At 39.9% G+C, this 22,633-nt stretch overlaps 1 pseudogene; it reads right to left on the reverse strand.

Moving 5' to 3' along the window:
* Positions 1–842: 842 nt before the first annotated feature.
* Positions 843–22,608, reverse strand: LOC122307106 (annotated as a pseudogene).
* Between the last annotated feature and the right edge of the window lie 25 nt (positions 22,609–22,633).

Below are 22,633 nucleotides of genomic sequence, written 5' to 3' on the forward strand. Positions count from 1 at the left end.
TATAATATCACGTCATGAGATGATGAAAGGATGATGAATAAATTTTTTTCTTCATGGCTTCCATTTTTCATATTCTTTTCTTGTACTAGTACTGCAGCTAGCTGGTATTTCAAAGATTATTTAGACAGCTATCATATAATCTACAAAAAGATGTTATAAAATTTGAAAGCCTCAAAATTAACAAAAGACATGGCTGAATATGATATATTAGATTGTAAAGTTATTTTTATTATAAAATAAATTAGACATATCATATTAATTAAGTAATGTAATCGGTTTGTAAACTTCCTTTAATACGATGGTCTCAATATATATATATATACCAAGCATACTTGTATTGATGCTATGATCCCTTTATGCACAACCTTTCAAAGGAGGAAACAAATCCTTGTCATGCTTCCTTGTAATTGAGCTTCCTTATGAACCTACGCGTCTGATTTTATATCATGGGTAACAATATATAAATATATATATATATATATATATATATATATATATATAAATAGAACTGGATCGGATTTTCTAGTCTAGTTGGATTTGTTCAGTCTACGAACTGTCTCAGAAGTATAAGCTTAAGATATCTAGCTAGCTACTTCATGTGTTTCTGAGGTAGTACTGCATGGTAATAATGCAATATATGAATTTGGCAATAAAACAATTATTTAATTCCCCGGTAATATGGGGAATTACTTGTGTTGAAAGCTGGAAATATCTCTTAAGAGTACAGATTCTAACTTAATATGCACAGGTTGTCGTAAATCAATCTGTGGGAATTCTAAAATTTTCAATAGGGCACGCATATAAGTTGAGAAGGGCATACAGGCCAGCGAGACGACCAGAAAAGAATACAAGCTTGATATTTTATACATGCCTATATCAGCTTATTTATGCGAGTCCTATAATTCACAATATTCCAAAGTAATTATTGGTATAACATCCTTGTAATACAATTGACATGGCAGACATTGTCATTAACTATAAATAATAATAATAATACACTTCTTACCTTATCTAATACCTTATCTACTCCAAAAAAGAGGAAAAAAAAAAAATCTCAAAGACTGGGATAAACCGTCCTCAGATACAAACAGCAGCCACATGCCCATGAGCCCCTTTTTCAAATAATCAAAACATCAGACAAATGACTCCAAACAATAAAATCAAAGATGATACCACCACTTCTTAGTGAAGAAAAATTTGGGCTAACGGAAGTCAATCACTTTTCTTGGAAGTAACAAATTTCTTGACAACATCCGACTTCAACTTGCATCCGAGAGAAAGAGTTCCCAGAACCAAAGAATCGATTCCTGCGCCTTTTTCTCATACACATAAAAGGCTATAAAGGCAACTGGAAGTCCTACAAAATTAAGACAGAGCGTATATAACCCCTTAGACAAGACGCTGGAGAATGGAATAGTCTCAAAACCAGTCCAATATGAAAATGGAATTCTAGAACAGGACATGAATGAAGCTCGTGTTCAATTGCACAAAATATGTCAGCTAAAATATTTCCCGAGTACAAGAGGAAATCCCAGCTAAAATATTTCATGGGCAGGAATCATCAGATGATAGATTCTTTGAGATTCATAACAGTGTTCAGCTGAGACAGTTTATCCAAGTTCTGTACGAGCTTCCTTTTACTGGTACTAAACAAAACTAACATAGCTAGCTTGTGTTTTGTGAGAAGTTTCAAAACATCTGAACTGCTATGGCTTCAAGCTCAAATTAAATGCCAAAACCTTTAAAGGATTTTGTTTATAGTAAAGCGGAGAGAGCAAACCTATGACAAAAAGGCTCTGAAGTGAAATGGTTCCAAGGAAGCTAAGAAGCAATAGAGAAAGAACAACCTATCATGTTACATGAGCAAAGAACATATTCAGTAAAATGCATCAAGAATCCCCATTAGAGTTGCTGAAATGGACCAAATAATACGTGCTAAAAAAATTGGAACCAAACTTGGAATTTCCATTATATATACCATTAGCTACCATTAACAGGGTGGCACAGGAATGTGGCACTTTCAATACACATACTTGACTTGTGGTGGCTTTTCGTAGTGCCTTGTCATGGATGATATGTACACATAAAAGCACGGCACAGATTTTTAACGTGGCATTCGTATAAAGAGTCCATGAACAAAAACAAAAGAAAGAAATGATCCATAGAGTATAATGTGGCACTGTCAATAAACATATTTGACTAGTGGTGGCTTTTCGTAGTGCCTTGTCATGGATGATATGGACACATAAAAGCATGGCACAGATTTTTAACGTGGCATTCATATAAAGAGTCCATGAACAAAAACAAAAGAAAGAAAGGATCCATAGAGTATAATGTACCACCATCACCCATCAACTATTTAACTAGATCTAAATTCAGGTGAGCTTTTAAAACAAAATAGTGGACTTCGACAAACAAGCAAATAGACCCTGAAGAGGTTTTGCATTACTCTTCAGTTAAAAATTAACAGGGACAGAGTTGGTTTCCCAGGAAGACCATTTAGAGGAGCAAGGCTCCCTTGCGAGCTTCGAAGATGCCCCTAAAACGTGAAGTTTTTATGCTTCAGATTATTTCTTTTACTCTTTTAAGTATGCTGAGCAGATTACTTTTCTTTTTTCTTTCCTTTTTTTATTGTTTTATTTTTGGACCTTAAAAAATTTAGTTGTAGCAATGTAAAGAGCTCCTCTTCCATTCCTCGTGTACTTAAGTTGAAGCCTTTTTTAAAAAATAATTATCACAAAAACAAAAAGTACTGAGAAGTATTCAGCACCGCATAACTTGGAGCCATAGAAGCAATAAAACATACGAAGACTAGTAAATACCTTAAGAAACAGTACCCAGTCCTTTCCCATCGAAAGATACTTTAAAACATTAACAGCAGCATTCCAAGTTGACGCCACCGACGAAGCAACTCTTCTCAACTTCTTTTCTGACAAATGAAAACGTGATGGGGGTATTTTCTCAACTGTATATCCCATTCTGGCATAGCAGACATGCATGTATAGTTAGCAATACAATTTATACCATCAATTTGATGCTTCTGACAGCCTCCCATAAAATCAGAACGTTTCAATAAGGTCTAAGGTGAGTGAAACACATTAACAGCACTGCTCCATGTTAATTGACATATTGACATGCCAAGAAGAGAGTAAGCAGACATACATCTTTTCTGGTAAAACGCCATGGATAAACAAGAATATTGAGGTTGCCAAAAGAAGCTTTGAAATGCCGCTTAGGAGGATAAATCCAGATGCAATGAAGTTGTAGTAAATTGCAACCAATAGTAATAAAGCAGTAATTGTCTGCCTTTTATCCCTCCAGAGTAGCATGTCAGCAACTGCAAAAAATAGTGGCAGCTGGATCACTTCATCAATGCATACAGATGAATAAATGTATCTCGCATATTTAACTGCAATGTGTCAACTGCTATATGTTATCCTGGTAAAAGTTCAATAAATACCAAACAAAGAGCACACACACACACTCACACAATCCCAAATCATAATAATATCCTTAGTTCCATTGAAATGTCTCCACATGAGCCAGGGTCTGACAAAGTAAGCTCCACTAGAAACAAAAAGAATCAGGGAGCTTTTCAACATGCATATGTGCTAGATATGGATCCGCAAAATACAAAGCTATAGAGAAATGTCTATAATAAAGGAGAATAACAAATTATTGATGCAGTACAGCAATATTCCTATATTGAAGTTTGTGATTCCCAGTCCTTGTCGCTCAGCAATACTTCTCTCCATTTGAAAGGGAAAACTTCTTAGGTTTAGCTCATGGTAGGGGAATGCTGCGCCCTAACATACAAGAACATTCCCATGGAAGAACATATGGAAGATTAAGGCCCCCTTAGAAGCTTCTTTTTTTGTATGGACAGCTTCATTAGGGAAGATTCTCACCTTAGATAATCTAAGGAAATTCCATTTCATTTTATTGGATTGATGCTACATGTGTAAGAAAAGTGGTGAGTCTATGGACCATCTATTATTGTATTGTGATGTAGCCATGAGTTTACGGAATGATATCTTTGCGAGAGTAGGACTCATTTGGGTTGCCAAGAAGGGTTGTTGAATTTTTGGCTAGTTGGCAAGGAATCCGGGGTAATTCTCAAATTGCAGCTATGTGGAAGATGATACCAGCCTATCTATGGTGGTGCATATGGATGGAGAGGAACGGTCGGAGCTTTGAGGATCGTGAACGGACAATGGATGAGCTTAAAACTTCTTTTCTACACACTTTATTCTATTGGTTGATTGTAATAGACATTTTTTTTTTTATGAGTAATATTTTTTATTATTATTATAAATATCAATACGAGTAACCGAGTACACTAGACGTATATAAGAAAACACCTAGCCCATACTAAAAAGCCCCTAATGACCCAAAAAGCCAATGAAAACTACCCAAAATACACCAAGCCCAAATTTGAATGGAACACACCTCCCCAACCCCAGCCCCTTGTTTTCCTGTTAAACTAATCATCTACCCGAAAATCCCACTACAAGAATGCCCAAAAATCCTCTTCACAATGCCCTCCCTTTAGTCTTCCCTCAACTTGAGTTACCCCCCCCCCCCCCCCCCCCCCCCCCCCCCCCCCCAAAACACAAAGCATCATGGTCGATTGCCCATGAAAGATGCTTTAACTCCCTGCTTTTCTTGAAATGTGATTTGATTTCAAGCACGTGGCTCGCCTTGATCGTAGTGAGTATTGCTTTAAATTGGTCTTCATATTCTCCATGTGAAAGCCCCAGGATTTGCTAACACCTGTTAATTTTATTCAAAACCCAATCCGATGGAGAACCCACTATATCGTTTACTGGAGGAAGAGAAACCAGGGGAACGACATTATCCTCAGACACAATACCCAACTCTAAACCTTCCTCCACACAAGGCACCAACGATAAACCGATAATTTCATTCCTACCAAATGGTTGCTCAGCGGCTATATGGTTGTTGTCCACTGTTTCTGTCACCATTATTGGTTCCTCCTCTCCATCAACAATGCATGTATGTAGTCCATCACCTACTACTCCCTCAGGAGACATAGAATAGGTAGAGGAAACACAACCTTCTATTACCCCATTTGCATATTCTAAAAGAGGCTCGAATGTTTTCTTCCAAAGTACACAAGACCTTGGAGGGACCCCTATCTTCAACTAAAAATGAACCCTACTACTCCCTCAGGAGGCATAGCGATACTGGCATGGACAAAGATGCCATCATCCAACGACCCTATCTATGACTGTGTTGAAACTTTTGCCGGCACACTTGTGGCCTTCAAATCCGAAAGATCTACCCCCCGCCCTCCCTAATCCATTCTTGACCCACCACCAAAACCCTCGACTAGGCCCAGCCCCTTATCCACTTTAATCATTAGATCTCTCACATACTCCATAACTCCCTTCAATTAAGCTTTAACATCCCACAAGACCCCCTCCACTTCTCCCAGTGTCACTTGACGGCATTTGTCTCCTACAAGTGCCTTCCTCTTTCCTTCTACCGCTGAGCTGAACTCAGCCGGACTACTCGCTAGTGACTTCAACACCTCAGCATATGAAACACCTTCGAATGAAGAAGGCGTTCCCACTGTTTTTCCATCAACAAACTCCCCACTATTTGCATGCTTCAAAATAGCGATTTTGGACCCAGTAACACTTTGAATGGACTGCAGAAAGCCTCTCCACCCAAAGCCATTTGCGCCCTCCGGAATAACCAACAAACTTTTCCTCATTCCATTCCGGAATTCTGAGTTGTAGAAAGCTACCCCTTGCGTTAACATGATGTTGAATTATAAAAACTCCATTATCCATCCTTAACTCTCTGAAGAAACCTTCATGACAATTAAGTTCTAAACATCCTCAATCCCCTTAGCCACCCACAAAGCTGCCATCCCACCTAGACCCATGAACTTAGCTATCATTTTGCTACGTTTAGAAATACGAAAACTATTACCTCTCTCTTTTGTAAAAACGGAAGTTTTTTATTTCACTTTCAACCACCTCTCGGCTTCCAATTGAGACAAATCCGCATCGCGCGTCATCATCGATAGATCCCAAATCCCAAATCGGAGATACCCTACTGCTCCCATTTCATCCTCTTAACGAAAAGAATAGTTCTATGCCCACTGCAAATCTAAGGTAGAGCCACTGAAAGGACTCTCAGACGCCGAAGAAGAACTACCATAGACCAACGCAAATGTATCCCGACTCCAGTACAGCACGATCAACCAATAACCTTGATTAAACGATGACCCAAGTCAGAAGCTACAGTGCAGCACGATCAAACAAAGTCCCCGAAAAAACACCTATATAAATTTCAATGCAAAAAGTCAACAAAAAATGTTTCCACCATTGCCAAAGAAGTTACTGGCGCCAGAGTACTCCTAGAAGGTTCACTAGTCACAGTTGACCCTTTCTGTGTCGACGGCTGTTGAATCCGATGGTGGTACGATCACTATTCCACTACTCGATAACTATCCTTGTGAAACCCTAGGTTGCCGGAAGGAGAAACAATATCGGACAGCCCTCAGGGAGGTCACCAGGACCCATCGACCTTGTCTATGCCGAAGGTGAGATGCCACTCGCCGGACCAAGGGTGGCAGCGTGTAGGGTGAACGTACATGATTTTCTCGTTTCTTTATAAAGTCATGCCTAGGTGTGGCTCTCGTATATTTCCCGTGTACTTGGCTTTGCCTATTATCAATAAAATCCTTATTTACTGATAGAAAAAAGGAAGCGGAATGCTGTGCCCTAACACTACTGCTTGTGCTTATGTCGCATAAGAGTGTTTGCACACCTATACCTTAGAAATATATAGCTTAGTTAGGTCATATTAGAGACCCAAATAGTTAAGTTAGGTCATGTTAGGACAAAAACAAAGAACTAATCGTTGAGTGGCTAGATTGCAGGATAAAAATGAACGATATATAATGTTTGAACAATTGTATCGAATAAGATATCCCATTGAACCTTTCAATATTTCATACAGAGTGCATAAAAATACCGAGGTGGTATTACGGTCAATCCAGAGAACATGGGTTCCTTGTCAGTTGCCTAAAGAGTGAGATGGGGCATCCTGAGATCACCAATGTTCTCAAGATTTCCACCAGCCGCTCAAGCTTGCTGCCAGTGGCCAGCCACCAACTGCTCGAGCTTGCCACCAACTTTCAAAAATCACTAAAACGCAGTCAGTTTTTTCTTTTTAAATTTCCTCTTCACCATCCATCATTCAATCACTCAAGCTTACAACATGCAATTTTTTTGTATTCAGTCCAAGTCAGGTATATCCAAGCACATTATAAGATATCTTAGGAATACATGATAATATATCTCATTTCCAATCGAATCCAACCCACTATACACAATGTGTTAAATGGGCCTGCTAGTCTTAACTTGTGCACAAGTTATTATTAACATTAATAGAGTTTTATCATTCTAAGAACCAGTTCCTAAGATATTCATATTAATAGTATAATTCCAATCATCTAACATCACGCTTACAAGGTAATCTGCCACTGATACTCAGACACCTAATCGATATTGTTGTTGGCTACGGCAGTGTAGGGGGGAGCAATTCTATGATTATGGCTGCGTAGGAGGTATCCACATTTGATTTTTCAAGGCCCTGAATGACTGCACTCTGCCAGGTACCATAAGGAAACGTCCAGAGTATTACATAGGAGAATGCAGTACAGATAGACACACTAAAAGCAGTGACATGAATGAAAATTGATGATACCCCTTCCACTTCCAAGATAAACGGAAACTCTTGAAGGTCCTTCTCTTTTGTGTAGATGCTCAGCCCTCAAGTGTGAGTATGACTCAATTGTCATCTTTATACCATCCTGCAGAAAGAGAGAAAATCCAATGTGACAGGTACACTCAAATATTCAAAAGTTGAACTAAGATTATATGGGTGATTAGACCTTTCAACATTGTCCAGTTCAGAGCTAGATTACATGCATAAGACTCGGAGCAGAAAATTAAACCTAATCACAACTATCTAAGCATAAACAGGTAGATTCATTAAGTTTATATCTACATTGATCATCCACAACAATTGACTAGAAGGTTAAGAGCATGTGGTAGAAGCAGCCCACATACCATGAGGGCAAATCCTTGAATTTGAGTTTAAAGAAGAACCATGGGGTCTTAGCCCCTTAACTCAGGGGACTTCAGCAGAACACCATATAAACTATCCGCTAAGCAACTAATCTAAAACAATCAAGAAAATAATTCCATATGGAAAAAAAAAAAAAAAACAAATGATTCTTTGTTCTTTCTTTATTAATCTTTTATTATTTTCTGTTCTTCTTTTCCTTTCTTCTTTTTGAGAAACTTCTTTATCTTTTTAATAAACTAGGAAATAACCTGAAGGGAGACGATGGGTTCATAGCCAAGTAGAGCCTTTGCTTTTGAACAATTAAAAGATCTGCTGCAAGATAGGAGTCTTATTCTTGAAGGTGTCAACTGCGGAACCTTCATCCCATATGGGCCAACAGCCTATATGTCCACTCCACCATATGTGCAATTGGCATCGCGACAAAGGCAGGGATCTTTATTCTTGGCCTGCAAACTACATTGGTTCAGAATAAAAGAGACCGAGCGTCACCTGTTACATAACTATATTCTATGCCTTTTACTATAGAATATAAATATATTTTTTTATAAGTAAAAAGAATTTTTTTTTATACGTATAAGTAAAAAGAAATTTTATTCAACAAATGTAATAGGTGAAGCCCATGTATACAGGAAGTATACAAAAGAAAACACCTAAATACATTTTAAGAAGGGGAAAAAGAAAACAGAAAATCATGAACTGAAGCTCCATCAAGTCCTAAAGCAGAAAACCATTGCAATAAAGAAAATACAAAGAAACTCCAGATTTCCCCCATAGTTCGCTCATTATTAAAGCATCGCTCATTTCTTTCCCACCAAATACACCACATGAGACACAAAGGAACCATCCAGCACACAAGCAAATCCACTACTTTCATCGGCATCACCCCAAACCAGCCCTACTCTACTGAACACACCATCCCACAATGCCTTGCCACCTCACAATGCAAAAGTAAATGATCCATGGATTCCCCATGTTTCTTACACATGAAGCACCACTCCATAATAACAGAACCCCGCTTTCTCAAATTATCAATCATAAAAATGTTTCCAATGATGCTGTCCATATGAAAAATGCTACTTTGGAAGGCACATGAGACCTCCAAATACGCTTCCATGGAAAAGGAGAACAGTGCTGAATAGTCAATACCTTGTAAAAAGAAGACCAAACCAAATCCATTCCATATTTCCGATCTATAATCTCCCTCCACGACTCCCCTTCCAATTGAGACCTCCAAAACCATTTCCCCAACAAGGCCTTGTTAAAACCACTCAAATTTCAAACCCCCCAAGCCACCATTTGAAATAGGAGAACAAACTCTTTTCCAATTAACAAGATGGATTTTAGTCTCCTCACCCATTCCTCCCCACAAAAAAGTACGAAATAAGTTTTCAATTCGGTTTTCCACCCCTGCAGGCAAAGAAAATAAAGAAAGATAATAAGTTGGGACATTCGAAAGAGTGCTTTTAATAAGAGTGATTCTACCCCTTTTGATAAGTATAACCTCTTCCAACCTGCCAGTCTTTTCTCAATCTTCTCAAATACTCCATCCCAAATAGACTTAGCCTTGAAAGACGCCCCCAGTGGAAGGCCAAGGTATTTCCTAGGTAGAGCATTGCCCAAAAACTCCGCCAAACAGTTAATATTCCACACCTCTCTGACTTACCCATATTAACCTTAAGGCCTAAGACAGCTTCAAAACATAGTAAAACAGCCCTTAAGGCTTGAATCTGTCCAAGATCAGCATCACAAAAAAAAAATAGTATCATCTACAAAAAGATGATGAGAAAGTGTAATATAACCATTGTTAACATTTCCCACCATAAATCCAGAAAGAAAACCCCCCTTACAATAGCCTCCACCATACGACTCAAAGCTTCCATGATAATGACGAAGAGGAAATGGGATAACAGATGCCCCTATCTCAATCCACAAGAGCTATGGAAAAAACCACAAGGATTTCCATTAACTAACACTTAAACCAAGCAGTAGAGACGCAATGTCTAATTCACGCACACCACCTCCCCCCAAAACCACATCTCCCAATCATATAGCAAAGAAAATCTCAATTCACATGGTCATACGCCTTCTCCATATCCAGCTTACAAATGACACCCGGGACTGTGACCAACCGCTTCTTTTTCACTCGATTGGTCACGAGTCTCGTCTACGAGTTTTAAATATCAAAGTTGTGTTTTTAAACCTTGAAACCGTGTTTTAAATATAGCAGTTGATTTTAAAGTGAAGCCCAGTGTTTTAAAGTCTTCGAAATATTTTAAATGTCCAAAAATTATTTTAAATGGGGTATTTTTAGTGTTATTGAACCAAGCCCAATTTTAAAGTGAGCTTTTTATATTTTGAAGCACCAAAAATAATATAGTTTTAGAAAGATCATTTTATTTAAATGATTTTAATTCTTTAAGAATATTATTTAATATTCATTGTTTTATTTTATGTTAAAGACAATTTATTTAAATGGTTTTATTTCTCTTTAAAAAATTTAGTGAGCTTCATTATTTTATTTTATGTTGAAGGTTATTATTTTTGGGACTAAGAAAATAAGATGAATTTTTAAATCTAGTTTTATTGACTCTCAAAGCGTGTATGTTTGGAGAGCCCTTTTGACGAAGATGAGATCTATAAGGTCATCTCTGGTATGGCTAAGGATAAAGCGCCGGGTCCGGATGGTTTTTCAATGGATTTCTTTCAAACTTGTTGGGATATTGTAAAAGATGATGTTATGCAAGTCTTTCAGGAATTTCACTTTTTTCAAAAGTTTGTAAAATCCCTTAAAGCGAAGTTTATTGCTCTCATTCTCAAGAAACACGTGGCTTCGATTATTGAGGACTTTCGCCCTATAAGCTTGGTTAGTGGGGTTTATAAGATTATTTCAAAGGTTCTAGCCAACCGGTTAAGTCCTGTGTTGGAACATATTATTTTCAAGCCTCAAAATGCATTTATTCGTGGGAGACAAATTCTTGACTCAGTACTTATTGCTAATGAGTGTTTGGACCATAGATTGAAGGAGGGAGGACCAGGTATTCTTTGCAAGCTTGATATGGAGAAGGCCTATGGTCATGTGAACTGGGAATTCCTCTTATACCTGCTTAGGAGGCGTGGTTTTGGTGATAGGTGGATTAATTGGATGCGTCATTGTATTTCTACCGCCCGGTTTTCAATTCTAGTAAATGGTACACCTGCTGTTTTTTTTTTTATAGTTCCCAAGGAGATCCTCTATCTCCTCTTTTGTTTGTTATAGTTATGGAGGCTCTTAGGCATATGGTGCAAGCTGCTGTTGGTGGAGGGCTCTTATCTGGTTTCCAAGTGGGTAATGGTTCTAGTGGCTCGATTATCCTCTCACCCCTTTTATTTGCATACAATACTTTACTTTTGTGTGAAGCAGATAATAGCCAGATCTAAACTCTATGTGCATTGTTACTATGCTTTGAAGCAGTGTCAAGGCTCAAAGTGAATCTTGGCAAGTCCCAAGATGGTTCCTGTGGTTGCGGTCCCAAATATACTCAGTTTAGTGAGCCTCTTGGATTGTAAGGTGTCCTCTTTGCCTTTGAAATATTTGGGTCTCCCGTTGGAAGCAACTTTTAAAGCTAAAGTTATATGGGATGGGGTGGTGGAGAAGATAGAGAAAAGGTTGGCTGGTTGGAAACGGGTGTATTTATCAAAAGGGAGTCATATCACCCTTATTAAGAGCACTCTTACTAACCTCCTCACTTATTTTTTATCTTTGTTTCCTTTGCTAGCAGGAGTGGGGAACAGGATTGAGAAACTCTTTAAGGCATTTCTATTGAGGGGGCATGGGGGAGGAGAAGACATTCCACCTGATTAGTTGGAAGACAGTCTGTGCTCCAGTGATACATGGGGGGTTAGGAGTGTGTGACTTGAGAAATTTTAATAAAGCTCTACTGGGAAAATGGCTATAGAGATATCACTTGGAGGGGGGATCATTGTGGAATGAAGTTATCGATGCTAGATATGGAGTTGCTTGGGGTGGTTGGTGCTCCAACGAAGTGAGAATGGGGTATGGTGTGGGTTTATGGAAGTTTATAAGGAAGGAGTGGTCATGCTTTGAAAAACATATTCATTTTGTAGCCAGAGAGGGCAATCGAATCAGTTTTTGGCGGGACGTGTGGTGCGGAGAGCATGCCTTGGAAAGAGCTTTTCCGGTTCTCTACCGCATTGCTGCTAATAGGGAGGCTTTAGTGGCAGATATGTGACTACTCTCTCATGATTCTCATCAATGGAATATTCTTTTTAATAGGGATTTTCACGATTGGGAATTATCTATTGTTTTAGATTTTTTCAATCTCCTTTACTCCATGGGGACTCCTTTGACTCAGTGTAATCGATTGAAATGGAGGTCTAATAACCACAAGACATGTACTGTTAAGGGGTACTAGCAAATTTTGTCAACACAAGATCATCCACCGTTCTCTTGGAAAAACATTTGGAGGTCCCGTGTGCTTTCCAAAGTCGCCTTCTTTGTATGAAACACCGCTCTTGGGAAGATCTTGACCACAGACAATCTGAGGAAGAGGAGTTGTATCATGAGGGATTGGTGTTATTTATGTAAAAAGAATGGAGAATATGTGGATCACCTCTTACTACATTGTGAGGTAACAAGGGAGTTGTGGGATGAGATCTTTCACAGGGTTGATGTTGCTTGGGTTATGCCTTCTAGGGTAGTGGATTTGTTGGGTTGTTTGAGGAAGATGCAAGGTTGTCATCAAGTGGTAGCAGTGTAGAAGATGATCTCATTGTGTATCATGTGGTGTATTTGGTCGGAAATGAACACATGTTGCTTTGAAGACAAGGAACACACAATGGCGGAGCCAAAGAACTTTTTTTTCGACACTTTAATGCTTTGGTTTTCCACTATTGTACTAAACAGGGACAATGTTCATGATTTCCTGTCTTTAATTCATCACTATTAGAATGTATTTAGGTGTTCTTATGTATATTTCCTGTATACACAGGCTATGTCTATTTCATTCAGATCAATAATATTTTTCTCTTACTTATTTAAAAAAGAAAAAAGGCATAGCCCAAGTAAGAAGATATTCAAAGACGTCATATAACTAACAAAGAACTGGCTAAGTGGACCCTAAAAAAGATGAAGATTAAAGAAGAGGAAAAAGATCAATATGCAGAGAGCTGGATACATCTAGTTGGGAAAAAAAAGAAAAAAAGTACCAAGGATAAGACATACCCCTCATAGCCAAGTCCTTCCTGAATAAGCGAAACAAACTCCCAAAATCTTATAGGTTCCATGTTGGTGACAAAATATGCCTGCAAAAACCAATGTTTGTTGAGCAAAGAAATTCAAAACCCACTTATGATATCCTAGCTTGAGAACATTTCTAGGAGAATCACTCCCTGACTTTAACCTTTTCCAAATATTCCACAAATGACTACTGGATTTGAAAGATGCCAGAGAATCTAGAAAAATCAAACTGTGTGTGTTATTCTTGTTTGAATACTGATATTGCAACAATAAAAGCACCTGCCCTGCAGCTTTTTCTGCAACCATCCCTTCTGATGCAAGAGCTCGCTCAGCACATATATGGGCATGTGCCACATTTTCAACATAAGTAAAGTCATAAATGTTGTTTCCATCACCAATAATGAACTGAACATATGAAAAAGAAACAAATAAAAATCACATTAGTTTTTATTCAAGAAAGTAGGCACCACTCAAAATTTTAAGAAAATTAGCATTTTGCTGTGTTACAGGTCTTCACCACTCCACAAGCAAAATTTTATATGATTAACTAGAATTCTGTGGTAGACCCAGATGGACGCTTTTTGATTATGAGAAATCCCAGAGACCATACAAACACATCTTTTATCCGGTTAGACCCTAATGGATTCTATCAGAACAGAGACCATATTAAATTATTAGAACTTTCTAATCAATGTTTCAAGTAGTCAAGAGCCTTAACATGAAACTTGTGACAGAAGCTACCTGTGATGGAACTAGGCACACGAAGGCACTGCTACAAGCGCTTTGCATGCATATACATCTTATCACAAATCTTAATAAAATGTTCATACAACAAAGATAGTATTTGGCAGTTTTTTTTTATTGGTAAACAAATTTTTATTGATCAAAAGAGTAGGCAAAAGCCCAAGTATACAGGACACATAAAAGAGCAACGCCTAGACGAGTTAGTTTAGTGATACAAGGAATACAAGAAAGGTCATGCCATGAATATCAATTACAATCGACCAATGGAGTAAAGTATTGAAAAAAAGGGTTCTAAGCTCATCCCTTGACCACTCTTGGTCTTCAAATCTTCTTGCATTCCTCTCCCTCCAAATACACCACCATAGACATATTGGTATCATCTTCCATATGGATGCAATGTGAGAGTTGCCCCAAATGCCTCTCCAGGAAGCTAGGAGGTCACGTACCCTTCTTGGCATCACCCATTTGGCAGTTGGGCTCGATAGAGTGAACAGGAATCAAAATTTGATGGTCCCAAAGATTAATGTCATTTCATAAAATATATTTTTTTTTTATGGGTAATCATTTCATAAAAATCTATGGACTTTATTCCTTGAAAACAAGAACATGCTTTCCTCAGCTTAATTGTTCAATCCCAGCCCAATAAAAACCAGATCATGGACCACAGACCGAAATCTAAGCCTCAAAAATTGATACAATATACAAATTTATGTCATCCCTGTATCATAATACGGAAGCAGATTATTGACCTCTATCCAAAACATGGAGTTTGTTTTCATAACTAGAAGATAAAAAGAAGACAAAGTCAAAATAATGCAGGGCAATAAACATCCTTGCCTTAGATTTCCCCGCCCTTGCAGCAGCAACTAAAGATGGAACAAACAACTTATCTCCGGGGCCAAAAATGCCACTAGGACGTATACAACATGTTAAAAGTCCATTAGTCCCATTTGATTTGATTACCAATGCCTCTCCTTCAGCTTTAGTTGCTGAATACGCGTTGTTGTGCTGAAACATTATGAAGACAACATGGGCATCAATTACACATGCTAAGCAGAAACAAGGAAATTATTATTTGAGGATACACGTGACTACCTGTGCATGATGAACACACAGAAAAAAGGATACGAGGAAAGATGCTGTTCAACATTTTAGGTGATAAAAATAAAACTGAATTTACTTCAGCTTACGTGTCTCCACGCCAAATAAAAGGAAGAAACAGGATACATTTCAAAAAGAACTTATTTCTTCATCATCTTTTTACCTTGATGTTGATATACGGCCCAATGGCTCTAGTGGCATCATATTACGTGCTAACAATCATTGGAGTATAAAATCTATGTTGCAGAGGCCCAATTTTAGCAATTTAGAACAAGTTATGTCGTTGATGGTGCAATGGCAGTCTCACATGAAGTAGTTGTTGAGTCCAAGTTGATTATCCTCACAAAGGAAGGAAATAATATACGAATCTCTAAACACGGATGGAAGGAGAGGTATGACCTTCTGGTGGGTAGAAATACAACCCTGTGGTTAGTAAAAGTGTTGGAGGATTGCCTTAAGGGGGGAAAGAAGGAGGTATATTCGGTAATCAGAGAAGGTTATCGCAGTTTTGTTGCTCAACGATGCTCAAATAGGAGTGGGCGTTATTTGTCGATTGCTGAATATGGAAAGGAAGGAAGAACCCGGTTGCTCTGTTTTCCAGAAGGTGAAGATGGATGGGGATGGAGGAAAGTGAGAAACCTGGCTATAGAGTTGGTTCAGTTAAATGGTAATGGGTATGGAACAGGCAGAGGTGGGCAGAGAAATAGTGGAAATGGCTACAAACACGGTGGCCAGAACCTTCAAGGAGGTTCTCACGACGGGACTGAAGCAGAGGGGGCCCATCGGTGGAGCAAGTCACGTCGTTAGGGGGGAACGTCGAGCCCCAGATGAGAGGATGACAAAGTAAGGAATGATACGGTGGCGTTTCAATTTGAAGGGATTAATGAAAAAAATAAGGCCGGGCCTCTCTTGGGGCTGGAAGCTGCGGGCCAGGAGATGGGCTTGGGGCCCCATAGCCCAATTGCAATACACGGGAACAAGGCCTCCACGAGTGGAGGGCCCTGTTTCGGGCCTGGGCCTCCTCAGCCCAGATCCTTTTCTGAAGACCCAAACCCTGGTCAGATCACTATCAATCCGGGTTTTTTCAACCCGGTTTCCTGCGACGCCTCGGAAGACCTAGAGACATCACCGTGGCAGCCGTCAGCGGATAAGGTTACGGCGACGACACAGAACATGCCGACTGTGGTTCTGGAGACCGCCAATGAGTTCCCAAAGGCCCTGAGCGAGAAGATAGAGGCGCCGTGCTTAACACAGAGCCCAAGCTTCCATCGGGATGGGTCTTCTCCAGCGCAGGGAGGACAAAGGATCCCGATAGGCTCAGATCCACTATTTTTGGGCTCGGTGGAGGCTTCTATCACACCAATGGAGGTAGTGGTTGAAGAGGAGGAGGGTTCAAAGGAGGTAGAACATTCAGTGGACGATGGGATGGAAGAACTCACCTTCCCTAACGTGTGTGGACAATTAGGGTTGGATGACCTACCAGCAGAAGGAGAATTTCTGGATTTGCAGATCAATAGGGTGGAGGAACCGGTGCCGTTGAACTTTCGTTTACCAGCGCAACCAAATATTTCAGATTGGGTCTTCCATAAGGTGAAGGAAATTCAAAAACTAGTGGGGATTGAATGTGAAGGATATGAGGAACAATTTATGGCTCTATTTACAGCAATCGAAGTGGGCCACAATCAAAAAACTAAAGGCGATTCAAAAAAGCATAGGGAGCTTAAAAGATTAAATTGGTTGATGAACACGGAGAGTAGTGCTAGTAGGGGAAGGGTGAAAGGGAAGGGGTTGTTTGTTCCTCAATGAAGCCTAAAATTGTGTCATGGAACGTTCAAGGGCTAAATGAGTCAAATAAGCGGCTACGGATTAAGAATCTGCTTCAGGAGTGGAAGGCGGATATTGTGTGCTTACAAGAGACGAAGTTGAAGTTGATTGATAAGAAAATTGTGAGGAGCTTATGGAGGGGTAGTCATGTGCATTGGTCATTCTTGGCATCAAACGGGGCATCCGAAGGGGTTGTAGTAATATGGGATAGACGGGTGGTAGAGAAAGTGGAGGATTGCATTGGGCAATATTCGGTAGCATGCTCGTTTAAGTGTGTCTCCAATAATTTCTTATGGGCTTTTGTAGGTGTTTATGGCCCCAACCTAGATACGGCAAGAAAACTTTTGTAGGAGGAACTAGCAGGGATTAACTCCTGGTGGGGACTTCCATGGTGTATAGGGGGAGATTTCAACGTGGTAAGATTCCCGAGTGAAGTTTCGGGTACGAGAAGATTGAGACCAGCCATGGAGGAATTCTCGGAGTTTATTTTTGATGTGAACTTAGTGGATTTGCCACTTGCTGGGGGCACTGCGACTTGGTCAAATAATTAGTCATGGTCTAGACTGGATCGGTTCTTAATATCTCCAAAATGGGAAAGCCATTTCCTGGATGTCTGGCAAAAACGCTTGCCCCGTATTGGTTCCAACCATTGGCCTATTTTGATCGACTGCGGAGGAGTTCATAATGGTCATCGATCTTTTAAATTTGAGAATATGTGGTTAAACTCGGAAGGGTTTGTGGAGAAGGTCAAACAGTGGTGGTCTTTTTATCATTTTCAAGGTACTCCTAGTTTCATTTTTGCAGGTAAACTGAAAGCCCTAAAAAGAGATCTAAAAGAATGGAACTTAAGAGTCTTTTGGCAACGTAGAAGTAAACAGGAAAGCCAAACTGTTGGAACTCCAGGAGATTGAGAGGCTGCAAGAGGTACAACCACTCACTCAGGAAGAACAAGACAGGAGATCAGAGTTGGTCACTGAGATTGAGAGATGGATTCTGTTAGAAGAGATGTCTTAGCGACAAAAGTCCAGGGCACTATGGTTGTGGGAAGGAGATCGAAGCACAAGTTTCTTCCACAAAATTGCAAATTCTCATAGGAGAAATAACAATATTGAGAAGCTGATAGTGGACGGTGCAGAGTGTAGTGATAAGTAGGTACTTCACAATCATGTAATCGATTTTTATGATAAACTACTGACAGAGCAGGAGGGTTGGCGGCCTCCCCTAAATGGGATGGAATTCAACACTATTGGGTCAAATGATGTCTCTCGGTTGAAAAGGGAGTTCAAGGAGTTAGAGGTTTTTAAGGTAGTGAGTAAGATGGCCAGGGATAAAGCTCCACGACCGGATGGTTTCTATATGGGCTTTTTTCAAGATTGTTATTGTTGGGATGTATTAAAGGATGACCTTATGAAGGTTTTCCAGGAGTTTTACATGGCGGGAAAATTTGAGAAAAGTCTAAACACCACTTTTCTCGCATTGATACCCAAGAAGGTGGGGGGCTATGGATTTAAAGGAGTTTCAGCCTACTAGTCTAGTGAATGGGCTGTACAAGATAATTTAAAAAGTACTTGCAAATAGACTGAGTGAGGTTATGGGGCAGCTTATTACAAAATCTCAAAATGCCTTCGTAAAAGGCAGACAGATCTTGGATGCAGTGTTAATTGCCAATGACTGCCTTGATAGTAGGTTGAAGGACGGAAAGTCAAGGATCATGTATAAATTAGACATGGAAAAGGCTTATGATCATGTTAACTGGGATTTCCTTCTACATTTGCTAAGGAGATGTGGTTTTGGGAAATGGTGGAGGGCGTGGATACACTGGTGTATATCTACGGTAAAATATTCTGTGTTGATAAATGGAGTTCCAGTTGGTTTCTTCCAGAGTTCTCGTGGATTGCAACAAGGGGATCCATTGTCACCTTTACCGTTCATGATAATTATGGAGGCCCTAAGTATGATGCTCTCGGTTTTGGTTGAAAACGGACTCTTAAAACAGATCCCGATTGGTAACCCGGATAGGGACACTATTATCATTTCTCATCTCTTGTTTGTAGATGATACACTTATACTATGTGAAGCCGAGCAAAATCAGATGCAAGTCTTAAAGACTCTACTCTTCTGCTTCGAGGCCGTCTCTGGGTTAAAGGTGAATTTGGAAAAATCAGAGTTGAAGCCAATTGGGGAAGTTTCTAATATTCGCCTCCTAGCGAGAACGATGGGGTGTAAGATATCTTATTTCCCTATGACTTATTTGAGACTTCCTTTAGAGAGTGCCTCGAGTGCATCCGCGGTTTGGGATTCAGTAATCGAAAAAATAGAGCGGAGATTGGCAGGGTGGAAAAGGTTGTACTTGTCAAAAGGTGGAAGGACTACATTGATAAAGAGTACTCTCTCTAACTTACCTACCTACTTTTTATCTCTTTTCCCAATACCAGCAAGTGTGGCGGTTCGTATTGAGAAACTCCAACTAAATTTCTTATGGGAGGTGTAATACCCCATATGATAAGGATATGGGTAGGTGGTGTATGGGATCCCACATTGCTTGGGAAGGAAAAGTTCATGCTCTTTATAAGGTTCCAATGGGGCTCCAATTGTATCATTGACTAGTCCTTTTGGAGTATAGGCCATGTGGTTTGGGCCTTCCATTGAGGCATTACGAATGGTATCAGAGCTTATCCCGACTAGAAATGTGGGACTTGAGCCGTGCCACCTACAACGGATAGGCCTGACTAAGACGTTGGGAATTTAAGGGGGGTAGATTGTAATACCCCATATGATAAGGATATGGGTAGGTGGTATATGGGATCCCACATTGCTTGGGAAGGAAAAGTTCATGCTCTTTACAAGGTTCCAATGGGACTCCAATTATATCATTGACTAGTCCTTTTGGAGTATAGGTCATGTAGTTTGGGCCTTCCATTGGGGCGTTACAAGGGGACCTGGGGTAGGAGTCCAAATTCCACTTGGTTAAGTGGGAGCAAGTGTGTCGTCCTATATCAGGGGGAGGCTTGGGGGTTCGAAACCTAAGGATGTTCAACCGTGCGCTATTAGGCAAATGGCTGTGGAGATTTGCCAAGGAACATGACTCTCTATGGAAATTGGTGGTTGAGAAGAAGTATGGTAGTCTATAGGGGGAGTGGTGCACTAGAGAAGTAAGGGGAGCTTATGGAGTGGGGTTATGGAAACATATAAGAAGAGGATAGGGGTCTTTAACCGACATGTAAAGCTTTGTGTGGGCACGGGATCAAGAATCAAATTCTGGAGAGATGTATGGTGTGCTAATAGGGCTTTGAAAGACTTGTACCCTCCTCTGTTCCAGTTGGCTAGAGATAAGGAGGCTTCAGTGGCAGAAATCATAGAGTTAGAGGGTGGCCAGACTCTTTGGAATATTAATTTTAGTAGGGCTGCACAAGATTGAGAATTAAGCATTTTTGCAGATTTCTATAGCCTCATATACTCCATAAGACCCAATAGCCAGCAGGAGGATGTGTTGTGGTGGTCTTTAACAGACAAAGGTAATTTTTCAGTTCGCTCTTTCTATAAGGCCCTCACCCAGAAGCCCACTTCTCTCTGTCCCTGGAGAAAAATCTGGAGAAATAAAGCTCCTCCTAAAATATCATTCTTTGTTTGGACTGCATCCTTGGGTAAGATACTTACTACAGAGAATCTGAGGAAAAGGAGGATCATTATGGCAAACTGGTGTTGCATGTGCAGAAGAGGGGTAGAGTCGGTAGACCATCTCCTTCTACACTGTGATACGGTAAGGGTCCTTTGGAATGAGGTATTCTCGCAACTGGATATGGCTTGGGTGATGCTTAAAACTGTGGAGGCGGTGTTGGCTAGCTGGTTAAATATAAGTGGCAGAAAACCAATTAAAGCTATCTGGAAGATGATCCCTCTATGCATTATGTAGTGTGTGTGGCAGGAGCGAAATGAGAGGACATTTGAGGACCAAGAAAGATCAGTAGATGAGCTTAAACTTTTATGTTTTAGAACTCTTTGTAATTGGGCTATTGCTGTGGATTTTAATGGCATGGTCATGCATGATTTTCTTGTCTCTAATGTGCCTACCTAGTTAGGGCGTTAGAGTTGTAATACTGGCTTTGCCATTGATCAATAAAAATTTTTTATTTATCAAAAAAAAGAAAAGGAAGAAACAAGAAGTGAAAATAATCTGTTACAATACAAATTTTTTTTTTTTTTTATAAGTCTGTTACGATACAAAAAAATAGAATAAACTGTGACTCGCAATTTTGCTTCATAACTGGCAGTAGGCAACAATAAAAACAAACTACACACCCAAGAAATAGTAAACTTGAGACTCAGTGAAGTCAGTACCTTAGCCGGATATGACAATGACTCATCCCCATTGAAAATCGCATGAATCCCATCAAAGAAAACACTAGGAGAGCTAGTATAAATCAATCTCTTTACTTTTAGCTCAATGCAAGCATCAATAACATTTTTTGTCCCTGCAGACCACAGTTGATTCAAAACATAAAACAAGCAAGTGCATCCACAAACAAAGACTGTAAAAAGTCTGAAAGCAAATCAAAAGCAATATAGCTCAACACCCAACACGCTGTACCTTCCACATTCACCGAATGATGCAGATGATAATTGTTAATCGATGAATTTGGCGCAGCCATGTGGAATACGACCTCCGCTCCTTCGCATGCTGTTTAAAAAGGGGAAAATATCTTTAGAGAGACTTTTTCAGCTTGTAATTTTATCTAACGGTTGAAGAGCAACTGTAGTTGTGACCTTTCACCTCATGGGCCTGGTTTCGGAGATCGGTCTGAACATACACGGCGCGGCCAGAGCGTAAGGCTTCGCCGAGGGGGCCCTTCTCCTCGGTTGGTTCAAGGTCAATGGTGGGGCCCAAGTCGGCAATCCGGACGGAAAACATATCGTAGGCGATGAGCTTTTCCACCAAATGCCGTGCAGCAAATCCTCTCCCTCCCGTCACCACGCACCATCTCTCCTCCACTACCATTATTTTTATCGACGTCCTGAAAAATAGATACCGCCATTCACATAAGTTTGGTTCACCCAGGAAAAGAGAAGCAAAACATAGAAAAGAAAAAGAGACCGGGGATGTAGTGTACCCTCTACACTACCGCAGCTAGTGACGACACCGATGGGATCCGACTTCTGAGAGAGCCAGCCGCGCCAGGTGACAAAATCAGGAAATGAGCAGCATCAGGGAGATAAAAGATACTATATGGAGCGCACATTACATAGTTTCACATTTCTAGCGAGTTGCATTTTCTTTAATATTTCTTTGCAGACCTTCAAACTATCGTAGTTTATAATCTCTGATGAAATTGAAACTATGTGTGCATCGAAATGATGTAGCGCCGTTTTAGCACATTTCTTGTTGAAGGAGAAACTCCAGAAAATGGGTATGTTGGGGTGTCTTCACGGTATAGTGGGGTCCACAGTGATTGTACACCATAGTCCTTGCACCGGAAGAGCAAGCTATTAATTCTGTAGAAGAAATCTGGGTATTAGGCTATTAGCAACCCAACCAGGTATGCTGCAAGGTTGTTGAAATGGAATGCCAGTGTCTTTCTCCAGCTTATTTCCAGACTGATT

Source organism: Carya illinoinensis, chromosome 4 (genome assembly GCF_018687715.1).
Source record: "Carya illinoinensis cultivar Pawnee chromosome 4, C.illinoinensisPawnee_v1, whole genome shotgun sequence".
Classification (NCBI taxonomy): Eukaryota; Viridiplantae; Streptophyta; class Magnoliopsida; order Fagales; family Juglandaceae; genus Carya; species Carya illinoinensis.